Source organism: Manacus candei, unplaced genomic scaffold (genome assembly GCF_025592945.1).
Source record: "Manacus candei isolate 608988 ecotype Guabito, Panama unplaced genomic scaffold, ASM2559294v1 h1tg000023l, whole genome shotgun sequence".
NCBI lineage: Eukaryota > Metazoa > Chordata > Aves > Passeriformes > Pipridae > Manacus > Manacus candei.
The window spans coordinates 17,354,623-17,360,622 of record NW_026138071.1 but is presented as its reverse complement, the minus strand read 5'-3'; the positions used below and the strand labels follow the sequence as shown (position 1 = coordinate 17,360,622).

At 43.0% G+C, this 6,000-nt stretch overlaps 1 long non-coding RNA gene across 1 annotated transcript in view; it reads right to left on the bottom strand.

Moving 5' to 3' along the window:
• Positions 1-5,079: 5,079 nt before the first annotated feature.
• The window catches only part of LOC127470882 (uncharacterized), an 87,937-nt gene continuing 87,016 nt past the window's right edge, over positions 5,080-6,000 (bottom strand). Inside the window, exon 3 of the long non-coding RNA XR_007904440.1 lies at positions 5,080-5,167. This is a non-coding gene — a long non-coding RNA (uncharacterized LOC127470882). The remainder of the gene's footprint in view (positions 5,168-6,000) is intronic.

Here is a 6,000-nt window from a genome sequence, read left to right as displayed (position 1 = left end):
TGTGTGTGTGTGTCTTTGTTTTAGATCTGTGTGTTTCTGCAGTCGACAGCACTCCTGGGGAGATGATTTCTCTTACAGTTCAGTAGAATGACTTTCCCAGCAGCGAATAATCAGCAGTGTAGCTCATCTTTTCTGACAGGAGTTGAACACAGAGATGGCTCTCCTCAGGCTAGCAAAAAAAAGGAGATAGAGGAATGAAAGTGCCATGGAGAAATGTGTTGAACTGAGGGGCAGCTTGTGTCAGCTCCACACCTGGACAGGTGCCCAGCACTTACCTCTTGAGTGCTATTTCAGTAGCTTAGATAGTAGTTCAGGAGTTGAGTCCACTGGCCCACTATTCCTGCCTGCCTATTTTCATTGTCCTTGTGTTACGGAAAAAAAAAGAAACTAACTCATAATTTAAATACACTATTATCTCTCTGCATGGAAATGCTGGACATGTACAAAAAAAGATGAGAATGTCTTCTAAGGGCACATCTACATGGCAATAACCCAAATCAGCTTTGTTCAGAGCCAGATCATTTTCTGTGATCACCATGACAGTGGCCGAAGGAGATGCACGAGAATGGAGGAAGCTGGTGTAGGTTAAAGATAGCTTTGGGATTAGCATATGGGACTCAGTTTAAGAAACAGAGAACAGACAATTTTTTAAATTATTTTTTCAATATTTTAGGAATCACAAAGAGAACAGGTCCTCTGTTGGGAAAAAGAGCCTTGATGTGTCAATAAGGAATCATCCATTGGCACATGGGAATCCCCACACTTTAGAGTGTGTGTGTGTTACAGTGACACTTGGGCACTCTCAGCACAAGGGTACTTGTAGCTTTGGGGTTAAGGAGGAAGGGAGCAGGTGAAAGGCTACACTAGGAACAAGGAGAGGGAAGAAAACCTATGGATTTCATTTTCCCTTCGAATTTTGACAGATTTAGGGAGCCCCTGAAGATGGTGCCACTCTCATAGAATGATTCTAGGATTCTATTCTGTGCTTTGCAGTCTGCACAGTAGCACTGTTTTAAAGTGAAAGGTGGAAATGAGAACTGCATGATTTCAGAGAATGCAGGGAGAGCAGAGGCCATCTCTGAGCAGAGCCAGCACTCAGCAGTAGGCACAACTCCAGGAGCTGAAACTAAAGAAGTCTCAAGGTCCTTGTGAAATTAATCCCTTCGTGAAGAGCTAAGGCAACCAAATGCTTCTGTGAGAGCCTTCCTGAAATCCTCAAGGGAGCACGTAGGGCTTGTTCTGACCTTCATTCACAACCTGGAATCCAAGGGAATACAGTTGCAGGGACTTTCTCCCTAAAAAGACAACAACTTTGAAGTGGATTGGTAGAATGCAAATGAACTTCTGAGTCATGCAGACCCAGCTTTGGCCTTGCTCTTCTCCTGCTGCTAAGGACAAGCTGCTTGGTCTCTGCAGAGCAGTGGTTTCACTGCTGCTTGCTGAATTCCCTGTTCTGCTCATCATTTTCTTCTCTGCACTTGCACTCGCAGAGCACTATACAGGATCTACCTAGATAACCTGCCAGAGCAGCTACAAAGCCTTTCAGATGTTTGCATTACAGGCCAGACCTGCACCCATTCCAAAATCTCCGTGCTAAGACGCTGCTTGGCTGCTAGATCCTGAGTTCAGAATCTTATGGAGCTATGGGAGAACAGTCTGAACAAAAGGTCCACTAATGAAGCAGCAAAATCAGCTGGCTCCAGGGACTTGTTTAATTCCATTAACTTGAGAGTTGATGCAATATCTCCTGCAATAATTGGTATGTTGATCTTGTCCCTGTGCTCTGAAAGAGTGAAGTGTAAGATCTCCGTTTCATCCCAGAGCTCAGATGAGCTAGCCCTACACTGCACTCTGTTAGTGATCTTCAAAAGGCATTATTTATAAAAGTAGCTTTCTGGGATGCTGTTCAATCCATGCCCATTATCCATGCAAATTCCTCAAGCTGTATCGGGTTAGATAGCTGCTGGTATAGCTGGAGAACCAACCAACCTGCAGAAATCTTTGCTTAGTTCTTTATTGAGCACAATGTGGTCAGGATTAGTCAGTCAAGGCATTGGATTAGCACTATTGGTAGTCATGGCAATTTCCATTTGTGTGACAATCCATGTCACCATGACATTAAAAGTCAGCTTAAAATACCTATAAGAATCCCACAGTCCTCACTGAATCCTAGGAATATCTTACAGCATCATTCAAACCAGAATAAATCCAAACACATCTGAAGCTTTATTCAAATAAGCTGAAAACCACAGTAAGTCCAATTAAAGAAGAAAAGCATTAAAAGCCTGGAAAACTGTCTGTGTGCATTCTAATTTCGATCTAGGTCTTGCCATGATTTGTTACACTTCTAAGTCTTACAGTTTCTTTGAACAAATAACGGAATTGTTTCCTCTGACTCTTGTTCACTCAGTAGTTAAGCCTGGAAGGCCAAGATTTCACCTGAACAGAGGTGAAAATTTCTGGTAAAGTCAACTCCACGGCTGCTAAAGATTCTGCACACTTCTGTTGAGGAACCAAAGGCTTGCTGTACGAGGCCACACCACTGACCCTGGCAAGCCAGCTTGCTCACATGGCATTCTGAGTTTCACATTCAATGTCTCACACATAAATAAGGGCTTTCTTCAGCTCAAGCCTGTCAAGTTTTTCTTTATCTTGCATAGTCACCAAACAATTATTATAACTGTGCTGCCAAAATTACTATTGGGGGGGTGGGGGGGGAATTTAGACACACTGAGTGCACTGATTGTTAACGGCTTAAATATGGAAGTGGATCAGGAGATGACATCCTTCTGCCCAGCCTCCAGCTCTCTGCTCCCTGCTTACTGACCTCCAGATGAAGGGCAGCAACAAGCAGCTGGAACGTACTTGCATCTTGAACTGCCTCAGCTGTTTGCAGCTGACCTGCACGGTTGCATCCTTTTATAGCCAATGCCAGGTAGAGAAAAAATATGAGTTCTTACTCTTGTGCTTCCCACTGGGAATTACTGCCTTAACTCAGTGTGAAAGGCCTCTCCTTCTGAGCTCTGCCCAGCCAAAAGATCTCTATTTTGAAATGCATCGGGTGCCTACTGCTAAATCTCTACACACAGTAGCTTCATTAAAAGATTGGAAGCAAATAATAGGAGTGACTTGATTAAAGCGTGTAATAAGCAAACATCATTATTTTGTGTGTTATCCCTCTTTTCTACACTGGGCCTTTCTTGAGGAAAAAAGTGTTCAGCTTGGCAAACTTTTCCATGTGGAAATGTACTCATTAAAATCTAAACTATGGTTATACACCTGTTATCTATCCCTGAGTTATGTATCATATATATATCTTAGGTCAGCAGAGGGGAAGGGTTGAAAAATGAAATTTTCACACTGTTTCCTCCTCATTCTGAAACACTTTTATTCAGAAGATGTTGGTTTATGGTGTTTAGAAATGCAGTACATCATATATAACAATAAAAAAAAACCTGGCATAAAAAAATATCTGTGCACATGGGTAGGGAAATGATTTCACACCTGAGCTGGGTACTCTTTTTTCCATGACAAGGAATCCAAAGATGCTGAGGATCTGCAAATAACACTGAGGCCACTCAGACCTTTGGAAAACCACACCACTTTCTCATGGGCATCTGAGAGCCAGGAGCACCCTCAGCACCTCAGCCTGAAGCAAGTCAGGGTGTCCCACTTTGAAAAAGCTGTAAGTGCCCCGTGTCATTCCTAGAAACTATGGCAGATTTAGTCCTAAATGTGAAATCACAAATTTGTCAGGTCTTCAGAGGTGTCCATTTCAACACACAGCCCACTCTTTTCTCATGCACAGCCTGCGTCTGCCACACTGCAATTTGCTCTTGGTTTATGCCTTGAACTTCCCTTCCCCACTGCTGTGTCAATAGCCAGCCTTCATTTCTATGATCTGAACCTTTTGTCATGTTGTGCAATTGCACATAACCCCCCTCTCCTCTAGATCTTGTGCTAAGATGATTTTTGTAGTTCTGTTGCTAAAAAAGTCTTATGTTCAACTATAAGCTAAATAAAACAATTTTCTTGCCATCAAATATTTAAACCCACTGTGCTGGCACGGACTCAAAGTGAGGGAGTGAAATATGGCTGAGAAAAAAGCAGGAAAACCTAAACCCTTTATCCTACAGACACTTCCATCAATAACTTAAATTATGCAACTGTCCTCAAATAGATCAGACTCAGAAACAGCACAGCTCTAAGATGCAGAAAGAACCTGATGAAACTACATTCATTGGAAAATATAATTTCTTCCTGTGTTCCCAGATATTTTGTGAAGCCCGGGACTGCCTGAACCACTACGAGAGGCTACAGAGCTGTGAATGTTTTTTCTTAAGTTGCATGTGAGGCACGGGGGGAGTTGATATGTTATGTACTCAAGAGAAAGGCTTTTTTGAAACTGAGTTCAAGCGAACTGCAAATTCAAGTCAGCAGGGTGCCAGTGCCCTCTGTGCTTGCTGTCTGTGTCTTTAAGAACACAGAGTCAAAGACTTCCAGCAGAGACATACGAACATCATCTTCCCACTGCCTCCTGCACTAGCAAGTGATGTTGCCTCGTTGCAAAGCCTGGGAGTGTCTTCACAGAACACTGGAACCCTCTTCAGGCACTTCACCTCCCTCCTCCAACACAGTTGCTGTCCAGGGCCCTGGTGCACAGCACTGTCAGCGCCCGACAGGCAGAGGGGCTGCACTGGGGTTCTGCAGCTAAATGCAGTTTCCAGGGAGTTCTGGGGCAGCTCCCACCTGCAGGGAGACCACGACATGCTGGGTCACCTAAAGCCCTGGTCTAGGAAGAAACTGTCCAGCAGTCATTGCTGAGCCACCAAATAATCAAGAGGTACATGAAGAAGTAGTGGGAGTTGTCCCCTTCCTTGGACCCCATCCTGAGCATCTCCCTGCTCTTTAAGGACAGGGAGTAGGTCTAGTGGTTCTTGACCACAGCAAAATTTTGACAGGGGATGTGTAGGGTTGGCTCACCTCTGTCCTCACGTATTAAAGGCTGTGAGCCCAGCAGAGATCTCAGCAGGTGTGTCTCTGTGTCTACACGGTTACATGCAGGTTAACGAGGCCTACCTGTGTCCGGTCAGAAGTCACTGGGACACACTGGCACAAGTTCTCAAGCTGTTCGATGCCTGTGGGTGTTTTCTCTGCAGTGCGCCAGCTGAGGGACAGAAAGAAAGAGAACAAAATATCACAAGTCTTCTAAAACAATTGCAAAGGCTGAGAATACAATGGGGGAATACAGATGCAACTCCTAGAGACAGAGGTGAGGGAATGAAAGAGGCAATGGCTTGCCTTCCAGTGTTTTGCCAGAGAAATGAATGTTGGACGCACAAAATTGCACACTGCATCTGAGTTTAGCTGTATAATTTGATAGCTTTTTTTAGTGATGTCATATGCACAGTCTGAAAAAGAAAGGACTGTCAAAGCTATAGGAACAACATTAATTTTTTTATACGGGGGAGGAGGGGGGCATTCCTAGATATTTGTATTGAATATGAATAAATCATGCTATTGTATACTGAAAATAGACAGCAGATTAGGTGCATGGTCTTAATTTGAAGTATCCATTGAGACTTTCTTACAGAAATCTTTAGTTACTTCTTCAAGCAAGAATTAGTCTGTTTAAAACACATGAGAAGATCTCACATATCACCATTCACAGACTAAATCTGTCCAGAGCCATCCTCACTAGTAAACACATTTGTGTCACCAGCACAATACAAGGGTCCTGCACACAGGCCAGTGAATCTGACATTCAGTGTATACAAAACAATGTTTGGAAAATAATTTTACAAATTATAGACTATGCAAAACTTTCTCCTTCCTGGTGTTATTAATATCTGTGTAGTTATCAGACTGCAAATAAGTTTGAATCAAATGCAACAGCACTTTATGAAAATAGAGTGTATATATCAATGTACATTGTGTATAATTGGTGCCATTTGAAATGATGAAGTGCTACTAACTGATCTTCATAAAATAATACTTTGC